This window comes from Neomonachus schauinslandi, chromosome 16, assembly GCF_002201575.2.
Source record: "Neomonachus schauinslandi chromosome 16, ASM220157v2, whole genome shotgun sequence".
Lineage (NCBI taxonomy): Eukaryota > Metazoa > Chordata > Mammalia > Carnivora > Phocidae > Neomonachus > Neomonachus schauinslandi.
The window spans coordinates 45,715,820-45,731,857 of record NC_058418.1 but is presented as its reverse complement, the minus strand read 5'-3'; the positions used below and the strand labels follow the sequence as shown (position 1 = coordinate 45,731,857).

The 16,038-nt window shown below is 40.8% G+C and overlaps 2 pseudogenes; both read left to right on the top strand.

Annotated features, from left to right (window-relative positions):
* Positions 1 to 14,560: 14,560 nt before the first annotated feature.
* LOC123326980 lies at positions 14,561 to 15,592 on the top strand (annotated as a pseudogene).
* LOC110594054 lies at positions 14,775 to 15,466 on the top strand (annotated as a pseudogene).
* Positions 15,593 to 16,038: the final 446 nt, after the last annotated feature.

Here is a 16,038-nt window from a genome sequence, read left to right as displayed (position 1 = left end):
GTTTAAATCTCAATTACAGGGGTGCCTGGGTGGTTCAGTCAGTTAAGCGGCTACCTTTGGCTTAGGTTATGATCTCAGGATCATATGATCTCAGGAGCCTGCTTGATTCTCTCTTTCCCTCTCCCTCTGCCACTCCCCCTGCTCACGCTCTCTCTCAAATAAATAAATAAAATCTTTTAAAAAAAATCTCAGCTACACAATATTGAATTTAAAAAGTAAGCTGCAGAAAGATATACCATTTATGTGACTCACAATATGCAAAATAATGTTATGTTGTTTACGGAAATAACCATATATAACAAGTTTAAAAGCATCTATGGGCACAATTAACACCATATTCAGATGGTAAACTGCCTCTGGAGCCACAGAGAGGGAAAGGCAATTTAATACACGGGACTTCAATTACATCTGTACTGCTTTAGTTCTTAGAAACATGGGAAACAGCCATAACAAAATGTTCACGTATGATAAAACTAAGGGGAGGTACATAGAGGTTTATTTTACTCCACTTTTCTACACCTAAAATATTTCTAAGAATGTTTTAGAATCTCAACAGTACCACTAGTAGAACAAAAACAGGAGAAATATCTTCCAGAATAGCAAGGGATGATAAAAGAGCAAAGAACGCCAAGTCCACAAAGCAAAACGAACTAAATAAGACAGCAATAATCATAAAAAATTAAAAGCACTTAAGATGACAGATGTCAGACCAAATTTTATCACAATAAATATAAATAGGTTAAAATATTCTTAAAGCATCAATACAGCAAATGGATGAGACATACTCTGCCTAGATGACTGGGTTACTTTCCATAAGTACAAGGGTAAGGGTAAATAAGCCTGTGAATAGGGTGATTGCCTTCACCTAGATAGCCTCACAAATGGGAAATCTTGTGTTTCTAATATCTGGAGAGCCGTTCCTCTTTTCACTAAGGACAAGACCCCATGTACCCATGAAGTACACTATGCTAAACAGAAATTCCTAAATTACTAACTACTAATACAACAAATTAGATATAAGTGAGCTCTCTTTTCACTAATTACCCTCTTGTAGTTCATTACAATACATTCTTTCTTTTTCTTTTTTTTTTTTTTTTTACATTCTTTCTTGATATTTCTTACCAAAGTCCAGTAATCATTAAAGACTGGGAACAATAACTTCTTTGTGTTATATGTGATTTCTTGTACCAAACTGGTAGTTTTGGATGCTCCCAAACAACTGGATACTACAACAGCCCTGGTTAAAGCTTCAGCCCTTGGTGACAGAACCCAGGAGGCTGTTCAGTTTCCTAGGACCCGGAAGCCTCCCCATTTTAAATGTGTGTCTAGCCCCTTAGGAGGTGGGCTCCTTGTCTCCCCCTTTCTCACGCCTGGGCAGTGCCACCTGCACACACTTCTCTCGTGCTCCCCATCCCTGGGTCACTCTCTTTCCAGCTCTAGTAGTGGAACTTGCATCTGTGAGGTCTCCAGGGAGAAGCAAGCACAGGTCTAAGGCAGAGGCACACAGGAACTCTGCACGTGGCCGTCCTTCACAGGAACCACTGAGGCTGGTACCCCCCTTTGGTGTGTTCCTTAGAGCTTGGCCCCAAGCAGTACCAAGCACAAGAGATGTAGAATGAATCATAAACAAGAGAAGATCAAGGCTCAGGGAGTTTTTCGGTAAAGCCATAGTAATCATATTCTGGCATCAAATGGGGGAGAAAAAATGAACAACCTTCAAACACTTGAAAAGCCTGACCTCGTCCTAAATATTAAACAGCACCCCGGAGCGCCAGCTACATTTGCACAGCACGATGGTGACATCTAGTGTTGGTTGGATATATATCAGCTAGCTCTGCAATTTACTTGAAATTTAGAGAAATAGGTTTCTTGGTGCCTCCCATTCTCTCAGGATTCCTGCAGGACCAAGAAATTTGTTTGTTTGTTTGTCTGTTTTCCAGTTTGTAACTCGCCTTTTAATTTTCTTAACAATTGCTCTTATTTTTCATATTACTGAAATAAAATTATACAACAAACTGGATGGCTTTTTTTGAGAGAGAGCACATGGGAGCAGGGAAGGGGCACAGAGAGAGAGAGAGAGAGTATCTTAAGCAGGCTCCATACTGGAGCCTGATGTGGGGCTTGATCTCACAACCCTGAGATCATGACCTGAGCTGAAATCAAGAGTCGGATGCTTAATGGACTGAGCCACCCAGGCGCCCCTGGATGTTTTTTAAATTGAAATATATTTAACATATAACATTGTGTAAATTTAAGGTGTACAACATGTTAATTTCATACATTTACATATTGTAATATGATTGCAATTATAGTGACAACCAGGACCTCTATCATGTTACATAATTATAATTTATTTCTAGTGGTTGGAATAATTAAATTCTAGTCTCTTGGGAAATTGGTGATATAATACAACATGTTGTTTATATTCACTATATTGTACATTAGATCTCTAGGACTTATTTACTACTGGTTGCAAGTTTGTACCCCTGAGCAACATCTTATCTTATCCTCTTTAAAGAATTTCTTCATGGTAGAAAGAGGATGGAAAGAGTGTTGTGTGAGCCAATCTACAGTTCCTGCCACATGGGACTGAGGAGCATACTCACAATGTGTAAATATGATGTACACCACTTAGGTTTAAAACATGTTTCAAAAGTATTTGATATGCCTATTCCTTAAGCCAGCCCTATTTATTATTAGTACTATTATAATAACTTAGATGTCTTTATTTGATGACATACAAATAGATCCCCTAGCACAAGACCATGGCCCACAGGGGACCTCCAATCAACAGTAGATATTATCTTGGCACCAGTAAGGTACACCTTGTGGGTCCTGGAGTGTTGCTTAGACCTTTCATTTGTTCAGGTCCCTTTCGTTATCACTCTGTAAAGGTTCTCCATAAGTTACAGGCTCAGCTGGCTTTGCGAGGCTCTTGAGATGTTCACAGACTCTTTGTTTTCCAAAGTTCTCTTGATAGAAACAGGTGCTTACTAGATAGGATGAGTGGAACTGCTCATCTCGCTTAGAATATATCCATTCTTATTTCATCAGTATTAAATAACAATTTATAAAAACTGACTCCAAAAGTCCCGGGACTTTCCACCAGGGTACACTTCCCAAAGGAAACTCCATCAGAGCACTGGTTCTCAAACTTGGCTGCACATTGGAATCACCTGGGAAGATTTTTAAAAATAGGATGCCTTGGGGCGACTGGGTGGCTCAGGTCATGATCTTGGGGTCCTGGGATCGAGCCCCATGTCGGGGGGGGGGGTCCCTGCTCAGCGGGGCATCTGCTTCTCTCTCTACCTCTCCCTCCACTCGTGCTCTCTCTCTCTCAAATAAATAAATAAATAAAATCTTTAAAAAAAAATAGGATGCCTGGGTCCCACCCCCTACAGCAGTGATTCTCAACTGAGCGATTTGCAAATGTCTTTTTGTTGTTACAACTGGGGGAGGGTCCATAGGCTTCTAGTGCATAGAGCCCAGGGATGGTGCTAAACATCCCACAATACATAGGGAAGCCTCCCAAAACAAAAAAATTACCCGGCTCCACATATAGTAGGGCCAACATTGAGAAACCTTGTTAAAGATTCACCTGTCTAGGTAATAGGTTCTTTCCGGGCATGGGAGTTTTAAAACCTTCCCAGGTAATTCTAATATGCAGCAAAGTTTGAGGGGAAAAGTCTGGAGACCTGTTGCCAGAGAGTATTTGAATATGTGGCTAAATTCCTTTTGACCCTTTATCACTGAGTATTAACTGGAAAATGTCCACATCTTCCCATTTGATTGTAAGTTGGGGGCTGAAGGTGGTTGGAAGGAGGAAGGTTAGTTGCTTCTGTGAGGAATTGCAGGTTTCCCACAACATGCTGGAACAGACATCGCAAATTTTGCTGCTTATTATTCACCTCACTTGGGAGTTGGCCTCTCTGGTACAGCTCAGGAGGATCATTAACTACAGCTAAACAGTCATATCCTGGAAACAGGCCACTAGGAGTTATACCTGGGAGAGGCAACTCCTTTGCAAGCGAACCTCTGCTCCTGCTCTGGAGGATGACAGCTGGTGCCTCTGGGGAGCATCCAGGAAGTGCCACCACCATTGTGCAACTCCAGGGGGCGCTGTCCACATAGAACACAACGTGAAAGGCGCTCCCTGGCTCCCATGTCCCCACAGGAAATTTTTACACTCACCAGACTGCCTAGACCTTTAAATCAGACCCTTTTAAATATTTTGCCAAATGAAAACATCCAACCAGCTCCATGTATTTATTCTGGTATTTATGTTTTCTCAGATAATGCTGAGGAGAATATATATATATATATGATATATATACATACATACAATATGTGTGTATTTATAACTGTGTATATATAATATAAAAATGTTTTTAATGAAACCAGTTTCATATCATACAGAACCAAATGTGAACTTGCTTTCTTCATTTAACTTTCTATATTGTCCATTTCACTGGTCCAGACATGTAGATATGTTATTCCGTTTAATAGCTGCAGAGTATTACACAGTGTGGAACTGAGGACCATAAAGAATAGTTGTTTATTGGATACAGGCAGACTGAACACAGGCACTTCCTGAACCCTATAACATGATACTGAAAGTACAAAAAGGATGGGAATCTACAAGGACATGAGAATGAGACAGGAGATGAAAACAGAGGAGAGATGCCAACACAGTCTGGGAAGATGGAAAGGGATAGAGAAGTGGTAACCAGAGAAAACTGGAACGCCTGCATGCAGCAGTGTGGGGAGGAGGGTGGCTAGGACACGTGGGTAATACCATGGGCAAGCTGATGCACCCCGTGGAAAGGCTCAGGAATCAGGCATCAGGTATCAGATACTTTGCAAGATGGAGATGAATCATAGGACAGAAGTACAAGCAGAAATTGGATCTGCAGGTCCTACCCCCATGTACACAGCCCAGAGACTTCTCCCAAACCCTACAACAATACGCTTATGCTCTGGGGGGAGAAAATAGCAAAGGGTCAGATTCAAGTAGTGGATTTAAAACAAGGAAATGAATGAAAGTCTGCATACTCAACAGAGAAATATTGCAATGCCTCAACACTGCCCCCTGCCCCATTCTCCCACCTGGCTCTCAAACACTGTCAAACCAGGCTTATATCCTTTGCATGGGAGCCTAGGAGAGCCTTCTTTAGAGGCAATGGGCAATGAATAAACCCACATCAACAGACATCTTGGGTAAGAGTCTATCAACAAAAAAATTGGAAGTCTCTCAAATTTTTCTTTACCATAAAAGACTGGATGTGATTCTAAGGTCCCAAACACGGCCATGTCTATGGGTAGCTTGAATGTAATTTAAATAAAAAGGAAGTAGAGGGAATCCTCTAGAAATAATGATCAAGGATATAGGGCATATTTTATGTTAAAACTGGGAATCCTAGGAACACAGTGATGGGGGTAATGGGGAGCTTTTGGAGGATGTCAATCTGAGATGGACCAGAATGAGTGAGAATCAGGAGCAGCAACCAGGATGTCTTCTTCCTAATTTCCATCAGGAAGGCAAGGGGGCTCGACAGTCATCAGGGGACAGAGTATCACCACTGCACAATCCAATACAGGAAACATCCTGTGTGTACCTATTATACTCCAGGTTCTGGGTTAGGGAACATATATGGATATAGGACTAAGATGCTGTTCTTGTTCTCAATGAACTAGCAACCTATCCAGGGGAGACTGCCAGTCATAAAGCTCCCTGCTGTCCCGGGGCAGACATGAGGGTTCCAAGACTCTCTGTTACTTTCATAGCCCCCTGCCTAGGCACAACTTTGTGCAGATGCGCCCTCATTTCCTCACTCTCCTCCAGCCTGACACAGAAATGTCTTTCCCAGAGCACTCCTTCTCAGTTTGCACAGCCAAAGGTCCCTTCTGACTTCATGTCAAACAACAAATAAGCATGTAAAAAGCTCACTATGTGCAAGGGGCTAGCTAACTTTGGCATTCAAAATTAAATGTCTTCAAAACATAAGAGGGCTCATTTAGCAGATAGCAGAGAAAGATTTGGTATCATAAATTGTAATTTTAGGGGCACCTGGGTGGCTCAGTCATTAAGCGTCTGCCTTCGGCTCAGGTCACGATCCCAGAGTCCTGGTATCGAGCCCCGCATCGAGCCTCACATCAGGCTCCCTGCTCGGCGGGAAGCCTGCTTCTCCCTCTACCTCTGCCCCTGCTTGTGTTCCCTCTCTCGCTGTCTCTCTGTGAAATAAATAAATAAAAATCTTTTTTAAATAAAATAATAAAAAAAATAAATTGTAGTTTTAGTCTGCACAGACCCTCAAGCCACCCCACTGAGAAGGAAAGTATTTTTTATTTTTAGTTCTGCACCTCTAGATGGAAGAAGGGTCACTCAGACAAAGTGTCACAAAGCCTTGAGGCAAGAGCACGATGCTGCCAGAGAACAGAAGGGTACTAGACAAGATCTTCAGAAACACAGTGGTTTATGCCTACAGCTGTGGACCATAACATTTTTGCTTGCACACCTCCTAAAATAATTTTGTAAAAACTAGGTAGTCATGGCCAACAAGCACGTAAATAGATGCTCAATATCATTAGGGAAATGCAAATCAAAACCACAGTGAGATACCACTCTATAACTACCAGGTTAGTCACAATTTTTTTTAATGGAAAATGACAAGAGTTCTCAAAGAGGCAGAGAAATTGGAACCCATGGTTGCTGGAAATGTAAAATGGTGCAGTGGCTGTGGAAAAGTTTGGCAGTTCCTCAAAAAGTGAAAGAATTATCAGCAATTTTGCTCCTAGGTAGAGACCCAAAAGAATTGGAAACAAATATTCAAATACTTGTACACTCATGTTCATAGCAATGTGATTCATATTAGCCAAAATGTGTGAACAAGATGGATGTCCAACAGCTGATGAAAGAATAAGCACAATGGGGTATATACAGACAATGGAATATTTTTCAACCATAAAAGGGAATGAAGTGCTTGTACATGCTACAACTTGGATACACCTCAAAAACATTATGCTAAGTAAAAGGAACCGACACAAAAGGTCAAATATTGCATGATTCCATTTATAGGAAACATCACAATAGGTAAATCCATAGAGATAGAAAACAGATTAGTGGTTGTCAGGAAACAGGTGGGTTATTAAGTTATTGCTTAATGAGATGATGAAAATGTCTTGAAATAGAGGTGGTGGTTTCACAATATTATAAACATACTAAACACCACTGAATTGTATGCTTTAATATGGTTAATGGTAATTTTACGTTATGTGGATTTTACTCAATAAAAAAATTCCATAAAAGAAAAAAACCAAAATAGTCTCCCTACATATTTTTAGTCAATATTTAACATTTCTGAACTAAGTATAAAGAATTGCAAATGAAGTAATTTCCGGTACATCATATGATATTGATGCACTGCTGGGTGTGCAGAGGGCGGCTCTCCAGTATATCATAAATAACATTTCAAAATAAAACTGTTACATCATTCTTTTAAATATATCTACATAATCTTAATGCTCTAATTTGATACCCCATCGCCTATTTTTTTAAGTTAACCTCTATCCCCAACGTGGACCTTGAACTCACGACCTGAGATCATGGGTCGCAGGCTCTACTGACTGAGCCAGCCAGGCACCCAACCCTATCACCTATTTTTAAAAGTACATGAACAACCTCCTCTGTAACTATAAGTTATCTTGTATCATTCCTTTCTCTTCTTGGAATTATATTTCCATTACATTTCCTCTTAGATTTTTATCTTTGTGTAATTTTTATTTTTTTAATTATTTTTTTAAGATTGATTTATTTATTTGGAAAGGGAGGGTGGGGGGAGGGGCAGAGGCAAGGGAGAGAAAGAATCCCAAGCAGGCTCCCCACTGAGTGCGGAGTCTGACACCGGGCTCCATCTCACAACCCAGAGATCATGACCTGAGCTGAGACCAAGAGTTGGACGCTTAACTGACTGCACCACCCAGGCCCTTCTTTGTGTAATTTTTAAAGTTTTTTTTCCTGATCCCGAAGTCTCCAAATACTAAAAATTCTTTTGGATTCGGTTTGTACAGTTGGTATTAGTATACAATTGATCAAAAATACATAACTATTACAAACTTTGATAAATAATATAAACAACTGGGGCACCTGGGTGGCTCAGTTGGTTAAGCAACCAACTCTTGATTGTGGCTCAGGTCATGATCTCAGGGTTGTGAGATCAAGCCCCAGGTCAGATTCTGCGCTTGGGACTCTGGCCTGCTTGGGATTCTCTCTCTCCCTCTCCCCACCCGCTCTCTAAAAAGAAATAATAATATAAACAACTATTAAACATAAAAAGAAAAAAATTGTTGAAAACACAGGTCTCTTAAGAGAATGGATGGGGCTTTTCTCTTTTTTCCTGTTTGCTCATGCATTCATGAATAAATATTATATTACCTCTTGCTAATATGAAAGAGTTCAGTATAAACTCTCATTGCTTGTTTTTGTTTCTACACATCTAAGCACTGCTCATATAAACAGGCTTGTTATACCAACGTCAGTCATTCAGTCCTTTCAAGGTATATGCCCAAAAATCACAGTGATAAATCATCAAAAAATTAGTTTTAGTGATCTATCAGCTGACAGCTAGAGTAGGTACTCCTTCAATGAATTTTTTTACATTTGTTTTTATCTTTTAATTTTTATTATTGAAAAGTTCAAGCCTGTATAAAGGTAGAAAAATAATAAAATGAATCTCCACATGACCACCATCCAGCTTTGACAATTTCACCAACCCATAGCCAATCTTCTTTTATTTCAATCCTTTCCTGCTGTCTGTCCTCCACTCCTACCCCTTCACCACTATTGGATCATTTTGAAGCAAATCCCAAGAATCATCTTGGGATGAGAATAGAGAGAATACCTCTATAAATATTTCTTAAAAATAAGAACACTTTTATTTTTTTATTTTTTTAAAGATTTTATTTATTTATTTGAGAGAGAGAGAATGAGAGAGAGCACATGAGAGGGGGGAGGGTCAGAGGGAGAAGCAGACTCCCTGCCGAGCAGGGAGCCCGATGCGGGACTCGATCCCGGGACTCCAGGATCACGACCTGAGCCGAAGGCAGTCGCTTACCCAACTGAGCCACCCAGGCGCCCCAATAAGAACACTTTTAAAACAAACCAGTACACCTAAGAAATATAAATCATCCAATATCCAGCCATTGTCTAAATTTCCCTGGATTATATCATACATACTTTTATTTTGATTTGGTTTGGATTTCAGTGTTGGTTTTTCAACTTAAGATTCTAACAATGCCCACAAATTACATTTGGCTGATTTTTCTCTTGCCTTTTTTTTTTTTAAGTAGGCTCCATGTCCAGCATGGAGTCCAACACGGGGCTTGAACTCACAACCCTGAGATCAAGCCCTGAGCTAAGATCAAGAGTCAAGAGTCCATGGATGCTTAGCTGACTGAGCCACTCAGGCACCCCTCTTAAGTCTTTTTTTTTTATTTTAATTTTTAAAAAGATTTTATTTATTTATTTTTTTAAAGATTTATTTATTTATTTGAGACAGAGAGAATGAGAGTACATGAGAGCGGGGAGGGTCAGAGGGAGAAGCAGGCTCCTCGCTGAGCAGGGAGCCCGATGCAGGACTCGATCCCGGGACTCCAGGATCATGACCTGAGCCGGAGGCAGTTGCTTAACCAACTGAGCCACCCAGGCGCCCAAAGATTTTATTTATTTATTTGAGAGAGACAGAGCACAAGCGGGGGGAGGGGGAGGCAGAGGGAGAGGGAGAAGCAGACTCTTCACCAAGCAGGGAGCCTGACATAGGCCTTCATCCCAGGACCCTGAGACCATGACCCCAGCTGAAGGCAGACACTTAACTGACTGAGCCACCAAGGTGCCCTTAAGTCTTTTTTTTTAATCAATAGATTCTTTCTCCTTGTTTTTCTTTCCCCTTGCAATTGATTTGTTGAAAAATTGGGTAATTTGTCCTGTAGATGTGTTTTCCAAGTTCTGGATTTTGCTGATTACATCTCCTTGGCCTCTGTATTTCCTGAAAATTGATATTTAGATCTTGAGGCTTGATTAGATACAGATTTGATACTTTGGCAAGAGTCCTTCATAGGTGGTTTGTTTGTACTTTTTATTTCATTGGAGGTACCTAAAGTCTGGGTGTCTTTTTTGTGTGTGTGATAGGCTGTATCCGTGGGTTTAGTGTTATTAGCTGTATCTACCCATTTCAAAGGTCCCCATCAGTTTTTCATCTGATGGTTTAGCAGCCATTAATGATCACTGCCTAGATCCATCATTTCATTACATGTTCTTCCTTCAATTTTAATGAAAATAAATAACTGGAAACCAGAAAATAATTTTTTCCCTAATTAGAGTCATTCACTTTCGTAATTTCTGAAAAGTAGTATACTCAAATAACTTCAAGAATTATTATCAGATTACATAATTGTTAATATTAAGAATTATATAATTATAATCAGTTACGCCTGTTACTCTTTTTTTTTTTTTTAAAGATTTTGTTTATTTTTTGACAGAGAGAGACACAGTGACAGAGGGAACACAAGCAGGGAGAGTAGGAGAGGGAGAAGCAGGCTTCCCGCGAAGCAGGGAGCCCAATGCGGGGCTTGATCCCAGGACCCTGGGATTATGATCCGAGCCAAATGCAGATGCTTAACGACTGAGCCACCCAGGCGCCCCTGTTACTCTTTTTTTTTAAGATTTATTTATTTATTAGAGAGAGCGAAGGGGGGTGCACATGTAGGCTGGGGGAGGGGTAGAGGGAGAGAATCTTCAAGCAGACTCCCCAATGAGCATGGAGCCTGAGGTAGGCTCCATCCCATGACCCATGAGATCATGACCAGAGCTGAAACCAAGAGTCAGATACTCAACTGACTAAGCCACCCAGGTGCCCCTGCCTGTTACTCTTTCATGTAAGAGACACCTCATTTAATCTGATATACTCAGAAAATATTGGAAAAACCAAATATTAATTCTAATGCACCATAGCTTGAATTCAATATTTTTTCAATAAAAATAATTTCCTTGGGGTGCCTGGGTGGCTCAGATGGTTAAGCATCTGCCTTTGGCTCAGGTCATGATCCTAGGGTCCTGGGATCGAGCCCTGCATCGGGCTCCCTGCTTGGCGGGGAGCCTGCTTCTCCCTCTCCCTCTACTGTTCCCCCTGCTTGTGCTCTATCACTCTCTCTGTCAAATAAATAAATAAAATCTTAAAAAAAATAATTTCCTCGGGGCGCCTGGGTGGCTCAGTTGGTTAAGCGACTGCCTTCGGCTCAGGTCATGATCCTGGAGTCCCGGGATCGAGTCCCGCATCGGGCTCCCTGCTCGGCAGGGAGTCTGCTTCTCCCTCTGACCCTCCTCCGTCTCATGCTCTCTGTCTCTCATTCTCTCTCTCAAATAAATAAATAAAATCTTTTAAAAAAAATAATAATTTCCTCATCCCACATTTTAAATACACTTTTTAATTTTATTATTTTTAAAGATTTTATTTATTTATTTGATGGAGAGAGACACAGCGAGAGAGGGAACACAAGCAGGGGGAGTGAGAGAGGAAGAAGCAGGCTTCCCGCAGAGTAGGGAGCCCGATGCAGGGCTGGATCCCAGGTTCCTGGGATCATGACCCGAGCCGAAGGAGACACTTAACAACTGAGCCACCCAGGCGCCCAAAAAACACCTTTTTTTAAAAAAGACTTGGAGATATGTCTCATTCCACTTATGAAAAACACTCACCATATTACCTAATTGTCAACTCTGATCCTCATTTTCAAACCAATAAACTAAATGAGAATTAATTTCCGCCTGACTTTTAAAATTCAAGTAAATGTGTTACTAGGCATTTTTGAGGAATATTATAACAATTACTGAGGAATAAGTTATGGAATACATCTTGTACAACACAAGACTAAAAGCAGGTAAGATTCAAATAATGCAGCTCTTATATAATTAATTTATTCACATTTAGAATTTATAAAAATAATTATGCTATTTGCCATCACTTAATTATAATGTTCCAATATAATATTCAACTAACATTGTAAGTTATTTACAAAGCAAGACATATGAGGAAGGTATATTTCTTTGATGTCTGCATGTGCATATATAAATATCAGGTATTTAGCTTTTGAAACTAAACTGATGGAGGACCCGGGGTGGCTCAGTTGGTTAGGCGTCTACCTCTGGCTCGGGTCATGATCCCAGGATCCTGGGATCGAGGCCTGCATCAGGCTCCCTCCTTGGCACTGGAGCCTGCCTCTCCCTCTCCGACTTCCCCTGCTTGTGTGCTCACACACTCTCTCTCTCTCTCCTCTCTGTCAAATAAATAATAAAATCTTTAAAAAAAAAAAAGAAAAGAAAATGATGTATAAAAATCAGAATTAACTTTACTACTTTTGCTTGACATCATGATTGAACTTTCCAATGAAAGAGAAAGGCATATTGCACTAATTAGCCCAACACTTGCATCTTTAAACATTTTATAAGTGAAATAAGATGAGGACTGAGTGCTACTGGAATAAATATTTCAGGACATGTTTTGATAAAAGTACCTTATTAACTACTGTATTGATTAATGCACAGAAAATCTGAAAGAAATCACATGAAACTTTTGTTGGCAAATTTATCCAGTATATCTTGAATAATTTGATAGTTCCCTTGAAAGGAATCAGCATTATTAACTTGTACCCTTTTAGAGGTACCTTTTCTTTCCATAAAAGACATCCTGGGGTGAGTATGGAATGAAATGTACCGAATCGAACAGTTTATCTTAAATACGGGGGGGTAGGCATTTTGAGGATTTGATGTTTGCTTTGATTTCCCAGGGTTGTTGCTAGGAGCAAAGTTTTTTCAACAATAAACTAGAGATGGGAGAGGTGAAGTCATCTGCAAGCCACTATGCCAGTACACAATATCTGAATTCAGACGGTCATAATTCAGGCCAATTCCTCCCCCCCCCAAAAATGTACAAGACAATGTAAGACAAAAGGTAGGTGGGTTTTTTTCTTTTGATTAATTATTAAAGGAGCCTTTTCAGAAATCTATATTTCAAAGTGTCTCTTTGTTTGGTGCCCCAGAGGTTTTTGACTCCCTAGGGCAGTTCAGGGCAGGTTAAGAGTATGCATTCTTTATATCAAGCAGAAGGGCAGATTATGAAAGCGGTTGTGGGAAGGAGAACCCGAGGGAGCAATCAGCCCTGCTTCCACACGAAGTTGAGGATCTGGAAACAGATGCTGCTATTCCCACTTTGAAGACCACTGACCACTGACCTCCAGCTTTGAGGATATTTCCTTGGGCTGGGAAAAGGCAGATACAGCAGGCTTCACCACTGACTTGCTTTGGAATTCAGGGAACATTCTTTAGCCTTCTTGTTCTAATCTGGCAAGTTGAACCAATGTCTAGTTTCCGGTTTCTTTCCATAGTGTTCTGAGAATTAAACATGAGAAATAGTTACTACTACTACTTAGGTTTCAAATAGTACTTTTAACTTTCCAGAAGACTTTATTGTCTGGATCTGTGTTTTCCTCCCAACTGTCCCTCAAAGGCAAGTCTTCCCCTTGTGTGGAAGATGTGGGTCATGGAGATCCAGGGCAAGACTTGGCCAAAGATCTCACAGCAAATAAATGACTTGGTTGGAAATAGCACCTTCTTTCTCCACATGCAGAGCATGAAGAAATCACCAATTATATCAAATACCATCAAATTAACAGAAAGTATGAAGCATGTCCAATGTGTATACTATATACAATACATAGTATACCTAAGTTTATATAGTGCATCTGGATTTTTTTAAAATATCATTTTCATAAAGTAACAGAGGCCAGTGAATATTCTTAGTCTGCTCCATCAAACTGTGACTCGGTTAACTGAAGAGCAGGAAAAAAACCCCAAAAACATAAAGCTCCCCAAAGCAGTTTCCACCCCAAGATGCATATTCATTCTTCACTGTCCAGTGATGTGTGATGCACTTTGTACTTCTGTAACCACCCTGCAAGATGATCCTTCCCAGGGCAGAATGAGGTCAGCCAAACAAGGAAGTTATTTCAGGATAGATTATTATTTTTTTGCTTCATTTGAAACAAAGTTTTAGTTTATTTTTTGGCTAGTAATTCAAAAGGTATTACAAAAGAGTAAGTTTTGGGGGCACCTGGGTGGCTTAGTCGGTTAAGCGTCTGCCTTTGGCTCAGGTCATGATCCCAGGATCCTGGGATCGAGCCCTGCATTGGGTTCCCTGCTCAGCAGGGAGTCTGCTTCTCCCTCTCCCTCTGCCGCTCCCCCTGCTTGTGCTCTCTCTCTGTCAAATAAATAAATTTTTTAAAAAAAGAGTAAGTTTTCCTTCCACCTCTTTACCTCCCCAGAGGTAAGCAACGAGAAAGAATTTAAATCATGAAATCTGTTCTAACCCTGTACATGCCTTGGGCAACATGAAATAAGATATCTGGGGCTAATCCGTTGTCCAGGAAGTGTTTGGATATTGTAAGACCTTCATTTATGGAAGACTAAGTATAGAAAGTTGGCATCAGGGCAGGAGCTGGATGGACAGCAGGGAGGATGGAGATGACCTTGGAGCAGCACTTGGAGGACACAATGAAGAATCCAGCCATTGTTGAGAGTCCTGGGCACTGATTCACAAGGACTTAATCTGGGATGCCAGGGGATGCTGTCAGCTGAGCATGCTGGGGTGATATCTGTTCTAGCCCAGCAAGCAGCTACACCAACCTCAGACCTGATATTCCTGTGGTGTGTCTAGAATCAGATAATGGGAATGTGGTTCCCCTCTCTTCCTCAGCGCTGCCTGCGGAGGTGGCAGCCATCTGTTACTGGGCATCATGGCTGCCTCAGACCTCTGGTGAAGCCCAAGATCGTTAAAAAGAGGACCAAGAAGTTCATCCGGCACCAGTCAGACCAATATGTCAAAATTAAGCACAACTGATGGAAATCCAGAGGCACTGGGGCGCCTGGGTGGCTCAGTTGGTTAAGCGACTGCCTTCGGCTCAGGTCATGATCCTGGAGTCCCAGGATCGAGTCCCGCATCCGGCTCCCTGCTCAGCAGGGAGTCTGCTTCTCCCTCTGACCCTCCACCCTCTCATGCTCTCTGTCTCTCATTCTCTCTCTCTCAAATAAATAAATAAAATCTTAAAAAAAAAAAAAAAAAGGAAATCCAGAGGCACTGACAGTAGGGTGCGCAGAAGATTCAAAGTCCAGATCTTGATGCCCAACACTGGTTATGGGAGCAACAAGAAAGCAAAGTACATGTTGCACAGTGGCTTCCGGAAGTTCCTAGTCCACAACGTCAAGGAGCCTGAAGTGCTGCTGATGTGCAATAAATCTTACTGTGCGGAGATTGCTCACAATGTCTCCTCCGAAAACCACAAAGCCATTGTGGAAAGAGCAGCCCAACTGGCAATGAGAGTCACCAATGTCAATGCCAGGTTGAGCAGCAAAGAAAATGAATAGACAGCTTGTGTGATTGTCATATTTGTGTTAATAAAACCATAAAACTACAAAAAAAAAGATAACGGAAACATTATGATCCAGAAACATGATGTTATCACAAGGACAGTGTACAAAATGACTTCCTGATATCTCATATCAGTTCTCCAGAAGCCTGTCATAAGGGCTCAATGTTAATTATCTTGTAGAACTATTAAAGTTCCAGTAGTGACGCCATTTCTTTAGTGTGCATTGGCCACGTTTCTATTAAGTTTAGAGTAAGCTGCTTTTGGACACTCAATGGACTGACTTATCAAAATATTAGTAAGAAAGGATCATGTTTTGAAGCAGCAGGTCCATGTCACTTTGTACACAGAATTTTGGTATGTTCAATAAATCTGGTTGGAGGATAAAATAAAAGTTGGCAGCAGGGTCTAATCAAGGGTCAAGGTAAACATTGACACACATCATATAAGCATAAAACAGGATGAGGGACAGAGTAAAATAATGAGTCTGGGAGAAGTGAATCATAACCGGGAGTTATGGGTGAGTCCAAAACAGGAACAGGAGTTTCCAGAAGTCCATAGAACAGTTAA